We start from the raw sequence: 27,220 nt of genomic DNA on the forward strand, positions 1-27,220 counted from the left end.
GGACTAGGTGATCTCTGATGTGTCCTAGGCATGCCTAGGAGAAAGACTTGCAGCAGTTTGAATCCGAAGGGTAAACGCTGCTGCAGAATAAGCAGGCGCTTAGCATCCAGAAGGCAGACCAGCTCTACGCAGGAATCCTTGTTCTCTGACTTCCTTTCTGTTACGATGGGCTAACAATTCTTTCTCAGGCTTAAACAACCCGCTAAGCCAAAAGCCAGAAACATCTCCTGGCTTGAGGAGCCCCCGGGCTTTGCATGACCCACTTCAAAGTGGGCTGTTTGGGGGGGTTCCAAGATTGGGATGGCTAATAGGGGCACCTGAGCACCCACAAGGAGCAAGACATACCCTCATGCGCCAGAGAAAACCAGAGAAGTTTGGTTGCACCCGCTTCCTTGAGGTCCTCAGGCCAAACTTATCATCCTGTGCAGTAAACCATAACGTGCATTGGTCAGCCTTGATTTAGCCTGGTTAGGAGCCCCAGCCGCTGCAGGGTGTAAACAATGGCTTATAGCAGGGATGAGCAACTCCTTTATTTGAGGTACTTTGCAAATCCAATCCATGTATATTACGGCCTTACAGACTGAATATATCTTTTTCCAACAAGCCAACTCCACCCTCCTTCTGAGACCTCCAGGGTATTAGCGCAGGTCTGGTCCACACCCTGCCACCTATCTTAGCCAGTCTCACTAATCCACCACGTTTTCTGACACCCACAGGTCAGAGGAGGTTGTGTGAATTGTCCCCAAACTCAATCAAAATACTTGAGTTGGATTTGCACGTGGATCAGAACAACTAAAAAACGTAAATCTCTGCTCCTCTTCTTAAGAAGACCCAGTGAACAGCACCTAGCCAATCTTTGCTCGTCGTGCAAGGCTAAGAGGAAAGGTCTGATCAGGGTTTGGATGGAAAAGCCCCAGGAAATCAAAGCTTTTAGATTACACTGGGAAGTAGAAGAACTTCTCAAAAGATAGCAAACCACGTGTACCCAAGAAAACAATATGGAGAAGTTGATATAGTCCCCAGGGTTGAACTGGGCTTAAGGAAGACATCTGTAGCCACCATTTCAGCTAACAGATGCTTTTGAGCCAACAGTCTGGAGATTTTGATCTCCTACAATTCTACTTTGCGCCTCATCATCGAGAAGTAAACTTAAGCAGGTGCCGTGAACTTTAGAGAGGTAAGCCTGGTTGTAGGGGAACAGAAGAAAAAGTCTTTCCTAGAAACCTCCCTTTGACCCAATGCACCAGAAATTGGCATTCCTAACATCCAGTAAAATGAATGGGAGTTGCGCTAAAGACCCACAATGGCTCTCTCTGATTCATCTCCCAATTCTCTTGATGAAATTCATCTCCAGAACTTCATCAGGTTCTTGGTTGGGCGGGTTATTTATGCATGCAGAAACCAGAGTCATAGCAAAGGACGTGAACCTTGATCTCGCTGTCAAACAATCAGGGAGAAAGTTGCTTTGTCCTACTCAACCGAATACATCATCCCCATTTCTTTCATCCTTCTGGCACTACAGTTGCAATGAATCATCATAGGGATGAGGCTTCCTGGAAGGTGTCCCAGATCGCCTTGCTGTAAGCCAGCTTCACACTGATATCAGCTGGATATAGCACTTCCAGTATGTCTTTATGGTGTCTCAGAGCCGATGTGTTGTCATGAGACAGATTCTCTTTGGGCGGGGTTGTGAATCACAGAGGTCTCACTTTTCCCCAATGGGAGACCCCTGGGCCTGTTCCTCTAGCTACATGCATTGCTTCCCCGGGAAGTTAAAAAGGGGGTACTGGGTTATTAAACTGCATTTAATTGCAAGATGTAGGTGTCAGCCCTTCGAGGTAGTCTGGATAAAAAACCAACACGATGAGTACTAACACTACCTTTGTGGTAAGGTTACAGTCACAGAATCTTGCAAGTCTGAAAACAACTCTCCCCTCCCTTTTACTTTCCCGAAAACTAGGGAGGGTCCCGTCTGAGTCGCTTTCTCCACCCCGATGCCTTTTGTGGGCTGAGCTGCCTCTTATCTGACCATTGCCTGGTCGCAGTTCTTCCTCCTCCAGCCTCTCAAAGATATTCCCACAGACCATTACATCAAGTTCCCTCCTTTCCTCCAGCGGGAATGCAACATTCCTCCATTTTTCACACAACCGTGTAGAGTCGGTTGTGCCGAGAGAGCAGCCAGCCCAAAGCCACCCAGCTGGGTTTCAGTGGCTGAATCCCTTGGACACTACACCATGCCAGCTCCCACCCCTCTGAAGGTGGGTCAAATTGCCTGGGCCCTGGCGCATAATAAGAGCCACCAGCCAACCGCAAATGTGATTTTCCCCTTCAGTACCTCGGACGCTTCCAGGAGCAGGAGGTCGCGTTCCAGCGTCTGCAAGGAAGACCTCAGGACAGCGAGTTCAGCTGGAGAGGAAGCACCAGCTGTTCTGGCCAAACTCACATGATGACTCTGTTTACAGAAAGGGTTCTATGAAATCCTTCCCCTTTTCAAGCAGCTGTGGTTTCTGATTTATGGACACGCTGCCCGTCATTGTTCTTGCAGCTTTGTGCTTTGCTGTTCGCTGCCCAGAATCCATCCAGACGGGGATGGGCTAGCAATGTTGTGCAATAAACCACGTAAACTGTGATTCCTGAGTTTTGCCAAGGAGCCAGCCTTCGCTCACGGCGTTTCCAGATGTGCTGTACTGCAAGTCCAGAATTCCTAGCTAGAGTAACCCTGGTCCCAGGAATTCTGGGAGTGGCGTAGCGGCATCCATGCAGCTGGGAGTCAAATAAGATGGGGTTCACCACCATGAGATGAAAGTCCCACCTCTTTGTAAATATATGGATTCAACACTGACACATGTACAAAAAGGAGTGAGGCTTCCATCATGCAGTCGTGATCACCATTTTGATGTTTTTGACCTCCCTGCAGATGCCATTGCTATAGTATGTTTTCCATACCTATGTCTCTATCTATTGTGTCTCTATCTATATCAATGTTTCTCAACCTCAGCCATTTTAAAGATGTATGGACTTCAATTCTCAGGATTCTGGGAGTTGAAGTCCACACATCTTAAAGCATGCTGGCTGGGGAATTCTGGGAATTGAAGTCCACAAAGTTGCCGAGGTCGAAAAACATTGATCTATACCTACGGTATACCTGTACCTATACCTATATCTATATCCAGGATGCGCAAAACTTTTCAAGCTTGAACTTACAGATTCGAAACACTCTGCCTGAATGCAAAACAGAGCTGCTGTGATCATTTGGCCTTATGTTGCAAGCTAGAAAGGCTTTCCTTTCACTCAAAACACTCAAAAACGACTGCAACAGCCCGTTTTACGCTCAGAACAGCTGTTTCATATTCAAAGCTGGACATCTGGAACTCCAAATGGGTTGTTTTGAATTTGAACGTTTTGTTGACTGTGTGTACAAGGCCCAAATGGAGCTTACCATTTTCAGCACTGGGTCTAGCAAAATGTTAGAGGCCAGTAGCCGTTGCTCTACCCAAACGTTTTATTTCTGCAGTGGGAGAAGAAAATCCCGCACAGCTCACAACAAGAAAAACGTCGCTTTGCCTTCACAATTCGGCCACTGAAATGTGAAGAACTCACAAGGACGCATTTACAAATATATCTGAAAGTCTTAGCAAAATAGAAAGGAGTTCTTGAATCATTTAGAAGTACAGCTACAAGCTCCTAATCTTGCATCTATTTCTGGTCCCTAGATATTTCACACATACCATTCATTCTACCCTATTTCTGCATTAATCTGCAAAGATTTTTTTTTAATAACCGCACAAAAACGTGGACTCTTGGAAAACAGTTTCTCACAAAATACACATGTCTGAATGCCTTTTCTCTGAAAGGGCTTTCAAAAATGAATGCATGTACCTGCTCAATGTATTTCAGCCAGGAGACTCTTGAGGGATTACAGTGGTAGAGAAGAGAAGAGAAGAGAAGAGAAGAGAAGAGAAGAGAAGAGAAGAGAAGAGAAGAGAAGAGAAGAGAAGAGAAGAGAAGAGAAGAGAAGAGAAGAGAAGAGAAGAGAGGAGAGGAGAGGAGAGGAGAAGAGAGGAGAGGAGAGGAGAGGAGAGGAGAGGAGAGGAGAGGAGAGGAGAGGAGAGGAGAGGAGAGGAGAGGAGAGGGGAGAGGGGCGGGGCGGGGAGAGGAGAGGAGAGGAGAGGAGAGGAGAGGAGAGGAGAGGAGAGGAGAGGAGAGGAGAGGAGAGGAGAGGAGAGAAGAGAAGAGAAGAGAAGAGAAGAGAAGAGAAGAGAAGAGAAGAGAAGAGAAGAGAAGAGAAGAGAAGAGAAGAGAGGGGAGGGGAGGGGAGGGGAGGGGAGGGGAGGGGAGAGGAGAGGAGAGGAGAGGAGAGGAGAGGAGAGGAGAGGAGAGAAGAGAAGAGAAGAGAAGAGAAGAGAAGAGAAGAGAAGAGAAGGGAAGGGAAGGGAAGGGAAGGAAGGAAGGGAAGGGAAGGGAGGGGAGGGGAGGGGAGGGGAGGGGAGGGGAGGGGAGGGGAGGGGAGGGGAGGGGAGAGAAGAGAAGAGAAGAGAAGAGAAGAGAAGAGAAGAGAAGAGAAGAGAAGAGAAGAGAAGAGAAGAGAAGAGAAGAGAAGAGAAAAACCAATAAGATGGGGTAATGCAAAATGCAAAAAATATCTGCAGATTAGTCTGCTAAGTGAGGAATCCCTTAGGTTCATTTCAGAATGTGGAAGAAATTAAATGCTTGAGCATCCTTAATTCCAACAATTCCAGCAATTCCTAATTCCCACAGAAGGAAAGCCAAAGTCATCATTTCTACATTATAGTGGAAGTGGAGAACCTCAAATCTATTGGCTCAAACTGTCGGCCTTTGATTTTAATATCTCCAGTGTCTCGATTCCCACCCAACTTTCCTCAGCCTGGTATCCCACAGATGGCTAGAAATTCTAGGAGATGAAATCCAACATGTTTGCAAGGCCACATTTGGGAAAATCTGTTCTTACCGTACAGATATCTTCCATGCCCATGAGATAATTTTGGAGGTACTAGTTATATCAACCTTACTATAGCTAAAACAGATATGGGTCCACCCAGTTTCAGGATGGCAAGCGGCTTATAAGTGCCAACCTGAGGCCCATTATGGAACAAATACGGGATGTAAATGTAACTAGCAAACAAATTAGGAGAGCCTTTGTGGTTTAAACCAAGGCAAGACACATTTCTGGAACATGAAGATATCTCAAGCCACACCCTAACCTTTTTTATCTTCTAAGACCCTTTTCCATATCAACCAATCTACAGAGGAACATCTGCCAAAGATATTTAGCACACTGAAAATTAATCTTAATGTCCAGTTAAGTTAATCCAACTGAGCTGTCCCTCTTCAACATATTCAACGCTCTCCTGAAATTCTATAGGGCAAGAATGTCCATCCTGGCATCATTCATACAACAGTTTTAAGTTGATTACATAATAAACCCATTTGCACAATTGGCAACTGGTAAACTAACAAAGCAAATTAAGACCTGAGAAAACAAATCAAGTTTAAAATTAACCCAGTCTAACCAAATGGAGTTACTAGGATTTGAAACTGACTTGATTAAGTGGGTCGGGAAAGAACTTACATCAACACTGTTTTGGCCCTGAACCTGATTTTATTTGATTCGATTTCAGCACTGCCTGACTCCAAACCAAGTCTTCACTACAAAATAATGTGACTTTCAGAATAACTGCAGAGGAAAGTAGATTTGAATAGAAAACAGCCTCCTCGGAGATCAATAATGTTAATTCTTCACAAAGACTTCCCTCTAACGGTGACCCAAACAAGTCTGTTTGATGCACACGTGGCAAAATACCTACAAAGCTCAAGAACTAGAACACGTGGTGGAATTTAAGTACCTCTGGAAGAATTTATTTATTTGCTATATTTTTATTCTGTTACCTTCCACAAAGATGGCAGTTTACAGTTCAAACCATCATCGAAACAACACCTTAACCACAGCATTAATACATGAAGCATAACAAATGCCTTACGAACCCTCAAATCATTCGTGACATTTCAATAGCAATTTCATGGTTCTTGAAGAATTTATCCAATGAATTTAATCCAGTCATCATCATCGTCATCATCATCATCATCAGGCATCCTGATGACCAACTCCAAAAGCTCTTTTTGAGAGCCTCCTTCAAGATCAGGAGCAAAGGCATCATCTCCAACGGAGGGCTGTTCCAGGAGTTCGATGGCATAACAGAAAGCACAGATCTGTTGCACTTCCCTATATCTCTTATGGAGGAACAGCCCTCAACTTTCCTATCCATGGTGTGCGCATAGGATGGGAGAATGTGTCTGGAAGTGACAGTCCTGCTGCTGTTCGGGTGCTGATCCATCTAGGGCAGTGTTTCTCAACCTTGGCAACTCTAAGATGGGTGGACTTCAACTCCCAGAGTTCCCCAGCTTCCATACCTGGGAGAAGGCTAGAACTCATGGCCTCCTGGTTTCCCCAGCACACCACACTGACTGTCATCTTTAGCATTTCTCATGACCAACAAAACCTTTTCCATTTTGAAAGCCTAGACATTTTAAAAAGCAGATAAAAGATGCTGAATGTCACTTGTACAGACTCTCTAGAGCAGTGTTTCTAAACCTTAGCAACTTCAAGATATGTGGACTTCAACTCCCAGAATTCCCCAGCCAGCCATGCTGGCTGGGGAACTCTGGGAGTTGAAGTCCATCCATCTTAGAGTTGCCAAGGTTGAGAAACACTGATCTAAGGCTTTCCAGCACTTTGATTTGTACCTGGAGATCGGTTGGGAAAAGTAACTTTTGCCCACCCTCAAGCCGGTTGCTCACTTTTGAACCAAAAAAATAAGTCTCAGTAGTCTTCAATGGCATAGAGAGCATACTGCAGTAATCACTGCTGTTTAATGCACTGGACCAACGATACACCAAATCAGCGTCAGAAAAGTGAAACCATGTAAAAATCGGCACCGGAAAAGCTGCGCTTCAAATTTATCTGACCCTTTTTTGAAATGTGGCTTGCCACAGGACCTAAGCAGTCTGACAAAACCAACTGATTCTTTGATACGCAGCACACATCTCATGAGATGTGGATGAAATGTTAAAAATAGTGGGACATCGCCCCGCTGTAATAAACCCAAAGGTCTGTGACATTTGGAGAGAAGGACTTGAGACAACCTACTGCAGATGTACTTTTGGCATTTTTTTACAGTATTAAAGGAAAGTTCTTCCATTCTGCTCTGTTCAGCTGCAAAAACTAGCCAAGGGTATAGTAACCAGGCTTAGAATATGGCTAGGTCTTCAACTGGGCCAGTTCAGCAGACATTGGCTCATTAGCTGATTAAATGGTTTGAGTTTCACAACATGCTAGATTCTCCTTCCCCACATGGCATGCTATGGGAATGGTGTTGCTATAGCTTGACTGATCTGCTCAGGCATGATGTGCAGATCCTGGATAAGAGGGAGGGAGAACTTGCCTTTAGAAATTGTCCACCAACTTTGTCAACAGAGAAACCAAGTTGGCCAGGACAGGAAACATTCTCCAGTAAATGTTTAGTAGCTACTGAAAAAAGCAGTGTGGAAAGAACTCAACTGTGTTGGGATGCAATGGAAGAATGGGAAAGCTAGGAGGCCAAGGATGGCTGGAGAGATGTTCTTCCAGCAACAGATGGGACTTTCAAGACAAGAGTGTCTTTGGGGAGGACAAAAGATATCCTGTCCAAGAAAGGCCACAACTGGCACACCAGATGAAGCTGTGCAAAGACCTACTTGGCCACAACTGTTACTTGCTCATCAAGCAAGAGTTGTGAGTCCAGGAGGCCCCCAGATTGTCCACTACCCTTGAATGGGGAAGTACAACCCCATCCAAAGTTAAAGATGGAATCTCCCTGGATCTGGGTGGCCCTAATAGCCACATGCTATGAACATTAAAAAAACGGGTGGAATTTCAACCACACCTATGTGGCCACCATCCTGACGTTTTGGACCATTCCTTGCAGATACCCCTGCCAGCTTAGAAGTTGCTTTTCAGAGTACTGGCAGGGGTTTGGGGGAACTTCAACCTAGGGGCCAACCTCTTTTTTCTGGAAGATACCACCAGCAGAACTGCCACTTGCTCCTGTGAAGCCTCCTCCTGTGTGTAAGAGCATTGTAAACCCAATCAACATTGTTTTGGATGTATGTGCTCCTGAGGGCATCCTGCACCATCCTTTTCCTCTTTCTGTAAATCCATTAAAAAAAGGGAATACCCTCCAAATAATCCCCAGCCTGAAGTGGTTTTGATCTAACCAGGGTTGTCAACAGGCCACAATGGCCCACTTTGCCCAGTCCCCTAGAAGCTATACCAGGCTGCTGATTCTCACAGTAGCAGAGATCCATGGTGGATTTTCTCTCCCAAACTTTCTTCTTCCTCGTAGAGGGAGAGAAAGCAAATGGCAACAGATCCCAGAATAGCTGATAATGGCAGTGAGGTGGCAGCCGTCCAGTTCTGGAATCATTTTCTGTTTTATTTCTGGGTGTTCTCCTCCTCCTAGGGATCTTAGCAGCTCTTTTACCACAAACGGGCCTGACGGAAGTTTTTATGCTTGATTTACAAGGATTCTGGATCTCGGTTGACAAGTTCAAAGAGCGTGAACAGCCTGATTTATTACTTGTGCACCGCAAGAACCCAGTAATTGCAAATTCAGCCATCAAATAGTTTAAAAACCGGCCAACTTAATTCTTTTGCAGGAGACAAAGTGAAGGCAGCCGAAACTGCAGCGTTCAAAGTTAGAATCAAACTTAAAAATCGCTGGCTAATGACACTCCCAAACTCTAATGTACTTTCTAGCGTGCAAGAGAAATCCAACCAGTTCTGGTTGATCCAGTAAGCCATAATTAAGTAAACTGTGGCTTAGTGTGATGTGCAAATCAGACCCTTGCTGGTGTCTATATTAACCTTAGGGTAGTTAACCCTGACTCAAATAATTTGCAAAGCCACAACACGGGGATGTTGTTTTACCTTACTTTGTTCCATGAGCCCTGCAATTGTGGTTTGCAAATCACAGCTTATGGCTAATGATGGGGAATGAACTCACCAACTGCGGCTTACTTTAAAAACTATAGTTCCAGAAACCATGGTTTAATTGAGCCAGTTTCCTACCAGGAGAGGACGACAAGTTGTATCTCATCATTCAAATTAAACACACACACACACAGACAGATTTTTTCTACTTGCACTCCATTTTTCCCCAAATATATTTTCCTCTCAAGTTGTGTCGCAAGCCAGTTCGTTTTGCAAATATTTGCATGCAAGGCATGCTGTGAACACCAGCGGGCTCATCTTTCCAACACAAAGATTTACACCAGTTCTTATACATTGAGTCTAGGTGGGTTTGGGATCGGAAGACGCAAGTATATATCTTACATGCAAACAGATTCCAGATGACCTGCATTATAGCCACACAGCCAGCCCGAGCGGAGCACAAAGCAAGGTTTTGCTGTCAGACTCTGGCTAATTCATTGCCAAGCATGGCCAGGGGGGAAATTACAACCAGCCGAGCTTGAGATTGCTGCAAAAAATAAAATAAAATTATTCCTCTGGGTCATGAGTTCAAATCTTTGGAAAGGGTAGATGCCAGCTTGTGAATCTCAGGGCCTGTTCACCCATCACAAAATTCAGGTTTGGAGGCACTTGCTGGTCGTGCTGAGACAAGGTTGCCCCTCTTTCGACAGCAGTGGGTCTTCTCCATCAGAAGCGGCTCCTCACCCTTGTGGAGATGCTGGAGACTATAAAACTGTGGAGAGATATTCAGAACAGCAGCTGGCTGGTCTGGGAGACCTCACGGGAACATCAGGGCTGGAAACTGGATGGGAGAACTGTGAAAGGAGACGTCCTGGGTGAAGGTGAGGGCAAGCCACTTCTGGATTGCTGCCAAGAAAATGGCATGGTGGTGTCCTTGAAGGCCCAATGGACTGAACTCAACTTGAAGGCAACGTTGAGTGACGGCAAGTAGAATTATCTAGATGACCTTGATTTTGAAAATCTAATCATGGTTGGACCCAGTGTGGGCTCAAAGGTATTTGGTACCCCTAGGCTGCGTTGACTGATGGTGCCATCTCCCGCCTTGGCACTCTAGGCCATGCCTACTTGGCCTTAGACGAAAGCTGGCCCTGGCTGGACCACAAAGGTGCTTAGATGTTCTCAACCTACCCCAATTCACAAAAAGACTCCTAAAGTTTAAGAAAAACCTTGCAAGATTAGGGATTTGGGATCAGATCTGCAAAAATCTGGGTGGTCACTAGATGGTGGCAATTTACTGTATTTCTTTGGTGCCCATTGGATTTTTGCAACCCAGACACGGTGGACTTATGCAAGAGCTCATGTTGGAATGCCACAGTCTTGCAAGATTTCAATGATATTACTTTTCACCCTGGGGAGGGCTCTCCAACATCTGTCGGTGCCACATTGCATTTTCCTATCTGCTGAGTCCCATTTTATAAGTCCAATGAATAATACCCAAAAGAGTCAGTGCAAGCCTCAAGCGTTCCATCGTGGTGGGAGAGTTAAAACAGATACTTCAAAATCACCTAAAACAAATAAAAAATAAAATACCCCCCCCAAAAAAACAACACCAAAACATTTCCATTCAACTGCTGCAGTCTATCAAAAGAACCAATTATTAGCCACAGGCCAGGATCCCACCTCAAGCTAAGCCATGATTTACCAAATCATGGTTTATTAAATAAACCATGACGGGCTTATCTCACACACCAAGCCAACCTCAAGCAAAACCCCATTATATCTCACCGAAAGAAAAAAAGCTGGCTGAAATTCTAGAACGCTGGTGCCACGATGAAAAACTCCTTTTCCAACTCGTGAAATATATCCTGTCTCCTGAGATTTTCCTGGAGTGTGACAGCAAGCCATAAACATTAAGAGTCTGAGAGTTTTTACTTGAAGCCACTGAGAGACTTTGATTGTCGGCGACAGAGCAAATTAAATAAAGGTTTTTTTCCTTTTTCAAGAAAAATAGAGTGGGCAGGAAGACACAGAAATGGATTCTCCTTGCAAGAGAAGGGGACGCCAACAGAGGTCACCGCTCATTAACAAAGCACCAGGCAGGGGGATCCACCAGTAGGGTGGAGGGTCAAATGAGTCAAGATGGAGGCAGCGATTGGTGATGAAAGCGCCGCCATCTTGACTTGTTTGACACACACACACACACCAACCAGCCAGAGTTAAAATCCATTCCAGTGACCCCAGCCCGCTGCTTTCCTAGCACAGTTAAGGAGTCACACAGGGGCAAGCTGAACAAGATGACTGATTAATTCATGGTTCTTTAACCAAGGTTCCTCAACCTCGGCAACTTTAAGATGGGTGGACTTCAACTCCCAGAATTCCCCAGCCAGCCTTGCTTGCTAACCTGGCTCGCTTGCTTGAGCCACATGTTCTTTATAATGGTGTATCTGGGGTAGCCTATCGAAAAAGAGTTATCAATTCATCAGAAGCTACTGGGTGCTTACTGATGTGGTCTGCAATCTAGCCACTTTTTGCTCATGGAGCACTACAGTTCAAAGGGCACTGACTCCCCAGATGTGAGGACTTCAATTCCCATACTCACGAGAATGGCCATCAGGCTGAGGAATTATGGGAACTGAACTGCATCTCTGGAGGGTACCATGATGGAAGAGGTGGGTTTAACTGGATCTCAGGATGATGTGCTGGACCAACCATTGGCAAGAGTTGGTCGCTGCTTATCAAGGGTTAGTTGGGTTCAAAATCTGGGCTCTCCAAGGAGAAAACCCCACCCCCAAAAGTATCCATCACTCTTCAAGAGCTTTGGGATAACAAGCTTCCATGCAACAACAGAATTCTAGATTTGCTCTCCAGCTCTCCTAAAATGCACTACCCTCAAAGTCTTAGGAGCAAAGTAATAAAGCTGGAAGGGGCTTCAGGATTTTTGGTTGAGCCCTGAAATGTGGCCATCTGCAGTTAGCCATGATGGCAGAAAAACAACAACACATGGGTGGTGACATCATGATGCAAACCTTGCCCCTACCGCCTTGCACCTCAACATCAGATGTGAATTGCAGGGTTTGCCTCATGATGCAACCTTGGATGAAGCCCATGGTGGCACGTGTCTGGATCAGGAACCTTCTGAGAAACAGAAAAGACCCAATGGCCTGTTCCTAATATGCCCCTTTTCTTTGAGCCAAGCTCCTGCTGAAGCAACAATGGTTTTGGTTTTCACCCAAAATGCCAACTCATGAGCATTCATCTACTCATCCAAACCATTACCAGGTGGAGAAGATCTGGGAGCTTCTCCAGAATCGTGATCCTCATCATCTTCTTGCTCAGTTCTATCAACTCTCAGCTCGATGCAAGTGATGGAAGAGTCCCCCAGTACAACTTTTTCTTCACTTTCCTGAGTTTAAGAACCAGATGTTCAAATGTTGGATTCATCCAAATTGAAAGTGACAAGTCAAGAACTGAGATGTGGGATTATCCTCAAGGATAATCTTCTCCCATGCATTTTCCCTATTTTTTTTCTCATGGGATTACTTCAAAGAAGATGATGTCAGGAACACCAGGTTTGTTTCATTTACCCCAAGTCTTCTGGTCTTCGTTCACAACATCTAAGACTTTGAATGTTTCTACTGATCAAAGAGTCTAATGATGGACATGTGTGCCCATCACTCTACAGGACAGAACAATGGTGAGATTGTAGCACTGTGCTAAAGTACATATTTTACACACATTTCTCTTTCAACTCCTGGCAGTCCCCAAATGAATGCTAACTCTTGGCCTGAAAGCTCCAGAGGGTGGGATGTGAATTATTCCTGTAAAACTATTGGAACCCCAGCCATCCAGTAGAAGTGACAGTGACTTCACATACACCATGATGTCATCACACAAATGTAATTTGCATCTGTTGTGTCACTCGTGAAAGCCAACTGCTTGCTCAAGGTAGGATCCCAAGTTAAACATCCTCAAGAGATGGTTCTCCTGACTTTGCTTGGACACACCTAGCAAAGGGAAGCCCACCACTTCTCTGGAACATGGGTTCCTCTGTCACATTTCTTTTATGGGGATTTTTTTCCTCCTAAAATACAGAAAAGCATGTCTTCCTGTGACTTCCATCCACAGGTCCAGGCCTGCACTTTAGAAGGATGGAGAACACGTCCTTCTGTGCAACACTCCTGCAGGGATTTCAAAGTGTTGAAACACAACACGTTCTCAGGGAGAAACACCATCGGTCTCTCCTTATAAGACTTCATTTTCTTTCTGATCATTCTCATTGCTCTTCTTTGCACCTGTTCCAGTTGCTCTGAAACACTGGGAACTGGACCCGAGCTCAAGATGGAGTCTGACCATTAGTAAATACAGTCTCAATCTGGTTCAAGCTCATCCTAGACCTGGAATCTGCCATAATTTAATGCCCACCCCCCACAAGTTCCAATTCTATTCATTGAACAGTAAATATTTCAACAAAATCTACATTATCCTCAATTCAGCTCCCTTTGCAATTGAAATACACACTTTTTTTTTTCGAGATGGAGGGCACAGTTGACCTCTAAATGGCCTGGCAAGTGCCACCCTCCACAAACTGGACAGAATCAGGACGATGCATGGGTGGAATCAGGACAAATGTTGCATTTAACTGAGTTAAGTTTTATTTTAAATAATTTAATGCCATTAGTATGATTACACCTGTCCAGCTAGGTGGCAGCATCTATCTGACTTTGGCTGATCCCAGAAAAGGAAAGCAGAGCTGGACCTGATTACATAGTACTCGGATGGGAGACCACTAAGAAATCACATCTCCACTAACTGGGTTGCAAAGGCAAAAAAGAATATCTCAGAATAGGGGAGGGACAAACCATTCCAACATGGTTAGCGAGTAAAGTACATGGACGGAACCATGAAGTCCCAGATCAGTTTGAAGGAGATTTTGTCTCTTACCATCTGTAGGGTGACGTCCCATTTATTTAATAATAATCCCCCATCATCACATTAAAAATGACAAGTTAATAGTAACCTTTGGAGGGGCTTAGCAAATTGCACCCAAGGATTTTGGGCAACAAGAAGGTCTGAGATCTGAAGGAGGGCAGATGCATGTATAGTAACAAACTTCTAAATAAGGTTAGGCAAGTTCAACGTATTAGAAATATATACACACTTGAATAATATTTGCATTAGATAAGTATATATAGAATTGTAACTGTTAATAATGACAATGACATATCATACTGTTTTCTTTGTCATACTTTTTTCACTTTTTTCACGTTTTTTTTCCTTTGACGATATACATACCTCCATCCTTATTATTGGGTTTTGCTTTTTTTTCTTCGTTATTAATTAAAAAGCAATTAAAATCAATTTCAAAAGAGATTAGGCAAGTACAGTAACTAGGATATACGCATCTGTGGCCAGTGAAAGATTCTCCCACTTCCTAGACTACCTTCTGCAAACATCCCTAGCTTTGTCATCTCTAGGTGAGCCTTACCTGTCACAGGTGACCCCCTGGTGTAGCTCTTTCTATGCCAACCACTCGAGTTCCCATGCACAACTACACAGAGTGATTGTGAACCAGTGCTTCTTCGTAAGTTGGCACCCTACCCCTTTATTAATTAACTGCTTTTATAAAAAGTCTGTATTTCAGACGAAAATGAAAGCCCCGGGAGAAAATCTCTTGTTTCCTTAACCAGATTTATTTTCCATTATTTGAGAAGGCACCTGCCCCCAGTGGGGGGGGGGGGAGGGCGATGTCTGATGGACATGTATTTAATCTTATGAGAAAAAAGAAAGCACAAAGAACCGGAAATCAATTCGCACATCGCACATCTGTTGCATCATTTGAAGTCCAGCTCCTTATTAATCAGGCGACTTACAAGAGCTGCTTAGATTTCAAAGAAGGAGAAAAATCTCCAGACAATTAAAATTATCCCAGTAAGGCTCTGATCCTTGAAACCTTAAAGACTGTCGTTCTGGAGGGGAGGAAGAAAAGCAAGGAAACTCATTGAAGGAGGGACACATTTTAATTGTAGGAGGACGGAACCACATCTCAGATTGTCTTTCTTTCACATAGAATCAGAACAGCCGATAAGGAGACTCTTCCAGGCCTTCTGAAAAACTGGCCACCAGCCAGGGCTGGTGAAATAAATCCATCCTTCAGAGATGGTTGCATCTCCTCCAACTTTTTCCTCTCTTCCTGTAGCATGAGAAGCTAGGAAAAAAGGGTGACAGCTTTTCCCATGCTATGCAAATTTCAAAGGACTACAGAGACAAGGGATTTTCCAGGGATACCTGGAAAAGATGTCATTCTGTTCCTCCAGATTGACAACCCGGCGGGGGGGGGAACACCACATTTCACATTTCTGCCACCAAGAAGCTGCCGAGATCACGTGTCTTGGGCTGAACAGATGCCAATTTGCGCCCAAGTCAGAAATGATCCTTGCTTCCTAAAATGGGCCAAAATGTAAATCCAGGTTTGCAACGTGTGTCAGTTTCAGATCCTGGCTGAAATGGGAAACCAGTTGCTGGACTGTAACCAGCAGGGTCCATAGCAAAGTGAGATGTTGCTGGAATGAGGTCACGCTGTAACTTCTACCGTCTCAGGGTATACAGTATGTGCAGTTTCTCATAACTAGATCCTCAATAATCTTTCCACTTTAAACTAGATCCCAAAGTTCTAGTCCAGCCTTCTCCCTGACATGCTAGCTTTCTACATACGTCCTGCAGAAATACTCTTATCGTGGAAAACACCCCACTTGCAGTCTGAAACGGCACAGTCCCCACCCTTTTAATTAATCTTAGGCCATGTATTATTGATTAAAAAACAAGGGAATATCAGATAAGAATCATTTAAGGTGAAAGTTAAGTGTCTAGTTCTCATGGCTCAAGGGAAAAAAATTGTTTCACCATCTAAAACATGAGCCATCTGTTTCCCTGCAAATGGAAATGAAAATCTCATTTCTGGACTTGTCCTTAAACAGTGACACAGAAGAATAATTGGTGGACCAGGCAAGCTTAAGAAAAGCTGACCTTGCTAAAATCCAGCCTCCTCTGTAACTATTTTTTTAAAAACTGCTACCTTCGGTTGCACGCCACCATGTGATACTAGCTGGCTCGCGTAGTATGAGAAGTACCACATTTGAATGAAAGGGATCGTTCAAGCTGGATAAGCCGAGTCCGAGGCAAGGGTTCACCCCCAGCCTAGTCTATCCTGAAGCGTTGGGTAGAAAATGCAAAATAGCCAGTGTGAGAAAAACCCTGAGAACGAGATCCTCACATTTTGCATTGGGACCTGGGTTCAAATCCCATGGACCAGTCATTTTCTCATTCTCTTGGGTGGTGGGAAGTCACACTTGCGGGGTTAGACATGACATTCGTAAATGCGCACTCAGGGCCAGATTTAGACAAACTAAACAAGCCAAAGTTCAGGGCCTCACAGTCTGATGGGGCCTCTCCAATTTTCAGATTCTTAAAATAGTTTTATTATAATTCTCTCTAGGAAAGTCTCCGTAAATTAAGCCCCCTGGCCTAGCTCCCATGACCCTCATTAATTGATTAAACCGTGCTTTCTTTCTGCAGGCATTCACGCCTTCGGTTTGAAAGGGGGCCTTCCCCACCCACCCCACATGGCTTCTGCATCTTGGGGGCCTCCTTCCAAATACGGGTGCACTTGCAAACAGACCCTCCACATCGTCCCAGAGGAACCACAGGCTTCCGCGCATGGGGGGGGGCGAGCCACGAAATGTGCATTGTGATGTCACAGTGGAAGGTCCGCCCCGGCTGGGCTTGTGATGTCAGGACCCAAAAGGGGCTCAGTTTGCATTGTGACATCACAATGCAAGTTTCCCCATGCAAAGCTGGTACTTTGCTTTTCTGAAAATGGGCTCCTTGCCAGGGTGGGAATGATAAGCTTGTTCTCTCTTTGCAATGCCCAACAAAGCTTCAACAGCTTCCCATTGTTTAGGCAGAGGCTAAATGCTGGCTGGGGAATTCTGGGAGTTGAAGTCCACAGGTCTTAAAGTTGCCAAGGTTGAGAAACCCTGGTTTAGGGCCTCCCCAAGTCTAAATCTACCCCTGCACGGAGCTGCCTTTACATCAGTTGTGCAGGCCTGTAGGATTGGCCACCACAGAGCTATCAATTCCAACTTGCAGCCCTTCAGCCTCTCTGGATTACAACTCCCATCCTCCCCAACAGGAGCCAAGCTGGCTGGAGCCGAGGGGAGAAAGAGTCTGACTATGCTGGGAAAGGCCCCCGACCCTCTTTCCAGGAATTTTGGCATTTCTGTCTGAGGTCTGCGGTTCCTCTTTAATTCTTCTAAACCGACATATGTAACCGCAAGAACGTCGCTCAGCTGCTAATGAACTCCGGTATTCTCCCAGGAACTTCTGGAGATCAGGCTTCTACGCCGAAAGGCTGTTTACAGTCATCCTGTGAGCATTAACTGTCTTTTAATATATATTTTTTTTAATGTCCACAGCAGGAAGGGAGGAAGGAACGGAGCAGAAACGCTGGAGCAAAACACCGAATTACACCTTCGGAAGACTCCCTCCCTTGGCCTGCAAGCACACTCACATCAACACACACACCCACAAACAAGGAACATCCTTTTCAAATCTGTCCAAATCACAGTTAACACGGAGGAAGCTTAACGAGCCTTTGGTTTGTTTATCTGGAAGGAACTGATCAGCTCTCGTTGGAGCATTACGTTTCTATCAAAAGCATGTGCTACTCTGTGTTTAGATCACTTTCTCCTGTCTACATAATTTAGGGCCATATGCCTAGGGGGGGAAAAGTGGAATATCAACAGTCAGTTTCAGTTGCAGCTTAACTCAGACATGCACGTTCGCCCTCCCTCGGAGCCGACACACAGCCCACGATCCTCCCCGTTTGAATCTATGCGGCTTACGCCAAAGGAGCAGGGAAAGGACACGTTTGATCCGGCTCTCTGCTCTTACTAACTAGCATTCTGCCTGCAAGAGGAACCGTGCAGGCCCTACGTCCTCCGCGGGGAGCGGGCTAGCCTCTTGATGGGTGGGTTCTCTGCACAAAGACCCCTGGCAGCCCCCCTTCCACCAAAATAACTCAATTCTGCTAAACCAGCACCAAAAACCAGGGAGTCATTGAGCCGGAAAGGCTGGATTCACACATGGGGAAGCCTAAACCCAGGTTTGGCGGAACACAAAGGTGGCATCAACAGAAGGTACAGGGCTAAATAGCTTTCCCACAGCTTCATGGGACGGCTAAGATGCTAAATCAAGGGCTGGATCCCCCCCCATGCTGAAACCCAACTCAGTGTTAGTCCAGCTCAACGTCCTGTAAGCCCACGCCTTACGGTGTGTGAGGGTACCCAAAAGAAAAGCCAGGGGCCATCTGTGGCCCCTGAAGCCCCCCTCCAAGGTGGCCCTTTTTTGCATTTTTTGAAATTCAGAGGAGAGGGCATGGAGTGAAATCCTTGCCAAGCCTCTGCAAGGCAGCCCTTTAACTCCCCCCCCCCCGCCACATGGATTCAGATCCCACCCACTTCGGGGGGTACAGCCTTTTATATGCTGTGCAGAGTCTAGCGTGGCCCCTGAGCTGTTGAAATGGGGCACCTCCTGCCTTAAAGTACAACTCAGCGGATTTTATCAGGTGGGGCTTCTTCCCTGTCCCTGAAACACTTAATGGGAAAAGTTAGACCTTTTTAAATTCACTCCGGTTTTGCAAGTCTGCAGAGGCATAGGATCTCTCTTGCAGATCAGCATTTGGAGATCCAAGAGATCATTCTGGTCAAGGGCCCTTACTAAGCCTGACAAGATGGAAAGGGGAGTGCATCGACAAGGACAAAGGAGAATCTGTAAACAGGTTTTATTTACTGATGTATCCCCATAACCCAAAATGTCCCTGGAATAAATCATACGGTTATGCTTCTAGCATTTTTACCGTGCAACACATTGGCTTTTAAACAGAACCACGTGTACATACGGAACAAACTTACATTTCTGTTTACACACTCCAGAATTTTCCAGATCATCAGTGGGAACAACTTCAAGCTCTGCTGATTTCACATGTAAGGTTGAGCGCGTGCCTTAAACCTCCCCATTTAAAGTTACGGGACTTCAAAGGGCTTCATTTTGGCCAGATCGCTCTTTCTATAGGTTGCGCCTGCCAGGTCACAGCTTCGCCCAATAACACATCATTTCTAAAGCTATGATTTCCAAACCTGTCCTTTTTGACCCCCAACACCCCGCCTCTCCTACGGCTCACGCGAGGTGCACTGAGGTTAATGACGGCCATTACGTTTGACATGCTCAAAAAAAGAGCCCCACTCTTCGCATGCTCCGTGGCACCTCCCGCCACCCTGCCTCTTCTTCCCAGCGGTGGACTGAGTCAACTTCCTTTCACATGAAGTTCTGGAACATGGAGGGAGAATGAGAAAGGGGCAGCTACAGCTCGAGAGACCTGCAGGAGTAACCCACTCACTCTTCCCGCTGGGAGTGTTTTTGTCAGGGGTTCGCAAGACAAGACTGGTTGGAGTAAAAACCAGCATCACGGTGCAAACTGTCTTGATCCACTGAGTAAGTCATCAGTTCTCTGGAAAGCCCTGGGCTCATTCCAATGCTACATTTTCTTTTTAATTCTGGAAAGAAATAACCCTGGAGGAATTGAGGGGGGGGAGAGAACCCCTCCTCCCCATCTTTACACTTCTCATCAAATCTCTCTGCTCCCGTACAAGGTCTATGGCTTTAACCCCTTAATCCGCAGCTCCAGGGTAACTGCACTCAGCCTTTCTTTTCAGGGTTTCTCAAATCCCATCTCCGGTCTCCTTGCCGGCTAAAATAGCAAGCACCGAGAAGAAATCATCAACATCTTGATCATTACCCACCAAATGCTGTTTGTCTTGACAGCACCCGAGAAACACTCCCAGCCCCAAATGCAGGCGTAAGGGAGTGGGAGACAGGCCCTGACAGGAGATAGCTTGAAAGGAGCCACAAATCACGGCAGAGGGAATCAAGCGTCTAGTCCCTAACGTGTGGAACACCCTTCTCGATCCCACCAGCAGCTTGTGATGCTTCCTTTGCCCTCATAAACATAAAAAGGGTTTATTTTATTTGCTTGTTTTATAGGCCAGCTTCCTCAAGCATCTCCTGCTCCAGTTTTTCCAGCAACAACCAGAACCCTGTGAGGTTGTTTGAGCAAAGAGAGAGAATAATTGGCTCAAAGTCATCCAGGGAGCTTCCATGACAGGGGAGAGAACTGACTGTGGTCTCCCAGTTTGAGTTCCACTCTTGAATTATCTCAGACAATTAATTATCTCAGACGATAATCTTTCCAAGAGAACATAAAGTACAGGGTTTGGTTCTCTTTCGCCCTTCTGCTTTGCACTTCCCCATCTGTGAAATGGGTACTAAAGCTTCTTGCCTTTTAGGATTGGCACAAAACTGATTTGAAGAAGATGATGATGGTGCACAGAGCTTGAATTTTTCCCTTTTCCCATCCCGTTTCTGAACCCTAACCCCTAAGAGCTAAGAGCTTCTCACTTCTCCTGTTGTCCCCAAAACCATTTCTGCAAAAATATGAAAGACAACACATTTCGCAAGACAGCTGGAGTTTCCCAGACACACCAGTCAATCAACATCTGGGGGTTCAGGCAAAAGGCACTTTATGAAACACAAGCGAAACCAAAGGGGGTTTTCCAATGTGGAGATTGGAAAGAAGTGAAATTTCTTTCTCAACTGGGGTTACCATCTCCAACAAGAGGTGAGGTAGTTCAAAGCTGCTTGCAAACACCACCCTGGGTCTGGCAGCCCCACCATCAATCCCATGGTTACGGGAGAGGGAAATGCACTCTGTCCATGCCTCAGAGCACCATCCACCATTTCAGAACTAAGCTCTGATACTGAGATGGGAGAACTGGGCCACCAATACAATGTCTCCATGGATGGCAGATGTTGGATTTGGGCTCGGAAACCTAGGAAAAAGGAAAAGGGAATCTTTGGGGGGGGGGAGACAAACTCACCCTTAGGCGCAGCAAAGCTGGAGCAGCTGAAAGATGGAAAGGCCGGGGGTTGTTCCCTCCCCTCCAAACTTCACCACCCGAAAACAATCCACGAGGCTCAGTCTGGGGTGAGTGGAGCTCAGTGGGTCTTCCCTTAGACTAAGAGCCAGCAAGAGCGATCCATGGGAAGCTGTGTGTGTGTGTGTGTGTGTGTGTGTGTGTGTGTGTAAAATCACCTTCCTTTTGTCACCAGCTCGAGCTAGCCTGACTCAAAAACTACAGGAAAGGAAAGGAAAGGAAAGGAAAGGAAAGGAAAGGAAAGGAAAGGAAAGGAAAGGAAAGGAAAGGAAAGGAAAGGAAAGGAAAGGAAAGGAAAGGAAAGGAAAGGAAAGGAAAGGAAAGGCTGAAATGATGAAAAGGAGCTGAACCATGCCAATTCTTTTTAAAAGCAAACGGTAACCGCACACCCTTGTCCATGCCAACTGGAACCCAATGCCTCACCCTGTGGTACTTCACCTCTCTGTCATCTCCTGAAAACACTTGCCTGCTAACAAGATACTCCGAATGCATTCACCCTTCGCAGCGAGGAGACCGACAGACAGGCTCGGGGGAGGGGGGTGCGAGTGTGTGTGCGTGTTTTAACAAGAAATTATATTATAGCTCAGGAGGGGGGAAGTCCTGCGGAAGTCAGATGGCAAAGACTCCTCAATCTGGACTGCATTTTCCCTCGTTTTCTTGCAGTTGGGTCTTGCACACACGCGCGCACACACAGACACACATGTCCATTACACACACACTGGCAGAGTCATTGATTTTTCATCCCTAGGTTCCCCTGTGAATTTTTATGTCTTGCTAACCCCATTTGGATAAAAAGGAGGAGAGCCTGTGGGCTGACCAAGGCTTCTGAATTGCACAGCCTAGGGTGTCCCCCCCCCCACTTTATTTTTTAAGTTGGTTTCAGCACCTTGCCCACCCCCAAGTGAAGAAGACCACCACAAACCAGAAGCTGAAGAGGGGGGGAAATACTTTTCATCCTCCCCCTCCAGGATTGTGACTCCCTCCCCTCTCCTGTCCTCTCCTCCTCCCCCCCCCAAAAAAAATCAGGGCAGGTGCTCGCAAGCTTTCCTCACCTCTGCGGGAGGGAAAAGGTGACGGGGCTCCTGCTTACCTGGGAAGCTTGGAGATGCTCCCCCCTTCTCCCTGCCTGCCCCCCCACCTTTGCTCAACCCAGGCGCCGCATTGACACTGCAGATGGTGTCTCGGGTGTGGGTGCGTGTGTGTAGTAAGAGTGTGTGTGTATACACACACAGTTTGTTGCAAGCCCCTGCACTCCATATCTATCTATATCCACATACATGCATGCATGCATTTTAATTTATTTTTAAACGCGCCCCCCCCCCGCCCCCCATATTTTACCTCTGCGCTGGTCCCAGCCGGGGCTGCCCGCCGGATCCGCAGCGAGGTCCGTCCTCCTTGCGAGGCGCCGCTGTTCCTGTCCAAGGTTTTGAAACAGCCCTTCCAGGCAGCCGCGAGCAGGTGACGGCCAGACCCCGATTTGCAGAAAATGCCCCCCCGGCAAACGGGGGGGAGGAAGAGCAGGAATCCGCGCCCGGCGCCCCCTCCCGCCCGCTGGCGGAGCCCGGCCGGCCACGGGCTGGCTCCGGCGGCGCCCCGCTGCCGCTTCACTCGGCCATCTCCGCAGCGCCCGCCGGGCTGATGCGCCGCCGCCGCCGCCGCCGCCTTCGCCCGGGAGAGCGCCCGCTGCAGCGGCCGGGCGGGCGAGCGGGCGGGCGGGCGAGCGGTTCCGCGCGGCTTCAGGCAGCCGATCTCCCGCCCCGGCGAGCCATCGCCCCCGGCCCCGCCCCGGCCACTGGGGCAGCCCGAATGTCGGCGGCGGCTGGAGCCGGGAGGGCGCCGATGCCGAAAAGGAGGAAAGGAACGGAAATGCCGGCAGCGGCGGCGGCGGCGGCAGCAGCAGCGCAGTTTTCCCCCTTTGGCTTCTACGGGGGAGCAGGGAAGAGAGATATCCTTGGCAACCGGGGGGGCGGCTGGGCTGCCGGCGGGCGGGCGGGCGGGCGGGCGGGCGATCGCGGGCTCGGCGGGGCTCAGTGGGAGCCGGGCTGTGGCCGCTCCTGGACCTTTCGCCGCCGCAGCTGCCGGCGAGGGCGGGCGCCTGGCCGATGCATGGCGGGGATGCTCCGCCGCCGCTGCCGCTGCCGCCGCCGCCGCCTGCTCGGGCTTCGGCGCCCCTTACGGCATGGGGCTCCCGTCCCGAAATGTCAAGAAGGTCCTTAGCAGGCGGTCGGTCCGGGGGCGAATCCTGGACTGCGCCGCCCGCTCGGTCTCTCGCCCGCCAGCATCGCCCGGTCCTGGGGCCCCCGGGCGGCGGGCGGGCGGGCGCGCGGGCAACCGGGTGGCAGGCGGACTCGCAGGCGCCGCTCCGGCCGAACCTCCCCAAAAGTTTGCAGGGGCCGAGAGCGGCGAGGAGGCGGCGAGGAGGCGCCCTGCCCGCTCTGCCGCCGCCGCCGCTCCGCCACTGGCTGCGCGGCGCCTCCCGCCGACTTTTCAGCGAGTCCCCCGCGCGCGTCCGCTGCCTCGCTCGCTCCGACTGACATCCAGCATCTCCAACCTGATTGGGCTAATTGTGAAGTCTCCGCGCCAGCGACGGAGGGAGGAGGGACGTCGAGGGGGTGTGGGCGGGGGGGGCCGCGGGCGGGAGACGCAGCTGCCGGGGCGCCGGCGGCGGCAGGGGGCAAAGGGCGGCTGCCCCGCGGACCCACCCCCCGCCGCCGCCCCGCGGCTCCCGAGTTCCCTGCTCGTGGGAATCCGGAGCCGCGAAACTTCTCCGGGCAAGGCTACGGTGGGCGGCGGTCGCGCGGCCCGCTGAGCCGGGCCGGGCTAACCCTGAGCGGCTGAATCTCCTTGGTGGGACTCCAAGGCTCGGGAACTGGCGCTTATTCGTGGGCCAGCAGGGAGTCGAGCTGGCCTCCTGGTCGCTTCGCGCGGGGCTGGTACACCTTCTCGGAAATCCTTAAGCCCCGGGGTTTCCTGGTGGCCTCCCGTCCAAATCCCACTGCCACTTTTCAAAACCATCGCAGTTTAACCATGGCTCAGCTTGCTATCCCCCCAGGCTAGTTTGTTCACCTGGGAGGGGGCACGTCAAAGTCTTTTGCAAACACCCAGTAACTTAATTTCATAAGCAGGGGAAAAGGGAGGCGTGGATGCCCCTTCGCACAACACATTGCCCTCCAGCTTGAGGTTAAACAGCAACTCTTGCTTGGCATTACTTCTGGTGCCCCAACAGACCCCCGGAATATCAGATTTGTCCCACCAGCTAGTCAAGCCCATTCCAGCCTAGCGAACTCCTTTATCCGACTCACCTTAAAATAAAAATACAGAGAGTCATTTTGGCATTTCCGGTTGGCCCACTCGCTCCCCCAGATTTGGGGGAGAAAAAGCAAGAGGGGGGATGACATTGGCAGGGATGTCAAACAATGCTGGGAGGAGGCAAAGGTGCATTTTGCCCTTCCGAAGTCTGGCCTCTCCAGGCACCTAATTTCAACCTCAGGAAAAAATTCATTCTTTTTTTATTTTTTTAAAGCAGTGTTTCTCAACCTTGGCAACCTGAAGATGTGTGGACTTCAACTCCCAGAATTCCCCAGCCAGCCATGCTGGCTGGGGAATTCTGGGAGTTGAAGTCCACACATCTTCAGGTTGCCAAGGTTGAGAAACACTGCTTTAAAGTATCAAAGTTTATGATCAGACTTATTTTTTTCCACTTTTTTAAAAAAATTGCTGTTCCGCTTGAACTCCCAGGAAAGAAGGAGTAACATCCACAGATATAATTTGATAATGTGGGCCTCCTGGCACTTCGAATGCCAGCTGTTAAACTGTTCCTCCTTGTTAGGTAGCCAAAATCTGTCAGATTCCACTTGCCTGGAGAGGATCACTGGAAAAAGCGACATGATGCTGAAGGATCCCAGTTCCTTGGATGGCTAAGATAAAGTCTCCATCGATTCATGCTCGACCCCGGACAAGAGTGTCTACAAGGGGAGTAAGGGGTGTGAAAAGACATTGGTGTGAAAGTTCATTTTCACCCACCAGCATGTCACCTGTCCCAAAGAGAATTGCTTCTAGCCCTTTATAGACAGCAAGTAGGAAAAAGCAATGGACGACATGTGTGGGTCGATGGTTATAAATAGGGCTCACATTTCATACCCAGCAACGTGCCAGAATTCTTTCATAATATTTACTATTTATTTAGCACTAATTGTTACATTGTGTTTTTAATTAATATTTATCTTTCCTGTAAACCACCCAGAGTTGTTTTCTAACGAGGTAGGCGGTGACAAATTTGATATATTCATTAATTAATGGCTTTGTTGTTTTTGCTACAGTAAATCGACCCTATCTGAGCCTTTGTGACCTGGGAAATATTCTCTGGCAGATTTTGACTTGGGGGCCAAAGGAGGTCTGGCAGTCCTCACGCAAATGCCTCTATGTGCCTACTCTCACCAGACTTTGGGATGGAAGTACATAATGGTAGAGTTTGCGTGATGACATCACAGCTTGGGTGTTGTCACTTGGCCCTCATCATGGTTTGCTGTGAGGGTCACTGTTTCTGGGCCTCAGTTCAGAAGTGAGATGCTGTTACTTCCTTCCAAGATCTGATCGTTGGCTCTTCAGTCTAGCCTACAATGCTGGGATTGCATCTTGGTCTCCCATCCAAACCTAACCAGATTTGACCCAGCTTAGCATTTATTTATTTGTAGAATATATAAGGCCACCGAACTCGTAAATTATGGTTCTGGGTGCTGTATATCAGTAAGGAAAGCCAGTCTGGTGTAGTGGTTAAAGGTTAAAGTAGAAACTGAAAGACTGTGAGTTCTAGTCCTGCCTTAAGCACGAAGCTAGTTGGGTGATTTTGCGCCCATCATTCTCTCTCGGAAGAAGGCCAGGGCAAATCACTTCTGAAGATGCTGCCTAGAAAATTGCAGGGACTTATCCATATAGTCGCCAGGAGTCAGGACTGACTGGAAGGCACCAAAAAAATATAAAATGAATAAATTAAAACCCAACAAAATGTGCTTTCTTCCAAGATCAGCTAAGTCAAGTCACCTAGCTAGACCATCTGATAAAAGTATGATAGGCCTGGCTTTAGAAGGGGCAGCCTTTAAATTATTCCTCCCCGGTTCTTTTTACAGTAGAAAATAGACCTCCAAGTGTAGGAGCAGTTTACTCATAAAGTTTACTCATAAAGGGTGGATTGGGTACAAAAAAGGCAGATCTTTGCAGTTCCCTTCAGGGGCGTCTACAGGATGGCATCAAAAAAGTCAAGATGGCGGACACTACACCACAATCAAAGCTCCACCGTGGCCACCATCTTGACTTTTTTGACCCTACCCCACAGACACCCTTGATTTCCCTTGCTCACTTTCTCAATCCCTGAGCCATGACGACTGAAGGGAGAGTTCAAAGGAGCGGGTGGGGGTGAAATGGTGGCCGAGAATTGCTTTCAGATCTGTCCACTATCCAGGTGCGAATGCAAAATAGATGCTGCTCCCTTTTGATCTAGCGGGGGTCTTCTTAGCATCAAATGAAATTAAGGCTGTGTCAGGGAAACAAAGCTGTAATAGAAGAGAATATCGGTAGCTCCGGGTTGAACTGTGGAGTCTTGGTGCTCTCTGAGCTTGGTGGTTGCCTTGCAGACATTTCATGACCCAACTAGGGAACATCATCAGTGCTGGTGAATGTGGAGTTTGCTCCCTGTTTATATACAGTAGCTTGTCCTGCCAGTGTTGGTGGAGGTGTGGTTTTCTCCTTGGTAGTGCCTTGATTAGGGTATTGTTTTCTGCCTGATTATTTGTCTGGGGTTCATCCCCGCTTATCTGGGTGTTGGCTGCTGGAGGGGAGGTGTTCTGGTCTTTTTGTTCCCTTCTTAGCTTTTTTGTTGTCTTTTGAATGGTGTGTAAATGTGGCTTATCTCTATATGTCTATTGATGGCTGATCTATATGTCTATTGTGGCTTATCTCTATATGTCTATTGATGGCACATTTACACACTGTTCAAAAGACAACAAAAAGCTAAGAAGGAAACAAAACGCCACCAACATTCAGATAAGCAGGGATGAACACCAGACAAACCATCAAGCAGAAAGCAATAACCCAATCAAGGAACTACCAAGGAGGAAACCACCTCTCCCCCCACAACACTGGCAGAGCAACTACTGTATATAAACAGGGAGCAAACCCCACTCCCTTCTAG

The 27,220-nt window shown here is 47.5% G+C and overlaps 1 protein-coding gene across 1 annotated transcript in view; it reads right to left on the reverse strand.

The window, feature by feature from the left end:
* The window catches only part of PLXNA4 (plexin A4), a 529,822-nt gene extending 506,973 nt beyond the window's left edge, over positions 1-22,849 (reverse strand). The window contains exon 1 of the mRNA XM_088141425.1: positions 22,372-22,849. The gene's annotated coding sequence lies outside the window, so the exon portion shown is untranslated. The remainder of the gene's footprint in view (positions 1-22,371) is intronic.
* Positions 22,850-27,220: the final 4,371 nt, after the last annotated feature.

Source organism: Python bivittatus, unplaced genomic scaffold, assembly GCF_059951505.1.
Source record: "Python bivittatus isolate LINGU-HERP-01145 unplaced genomic scaffold, Pbiv_v1 ctg000330_np1212, whole genome shotgun sequence".
NCBI classification, from domain to species: Eukaryota; Metazoa; Chordata; class Lepidosauria; order Squamata; family Pythonidae; genus Python; species Python bivittatus.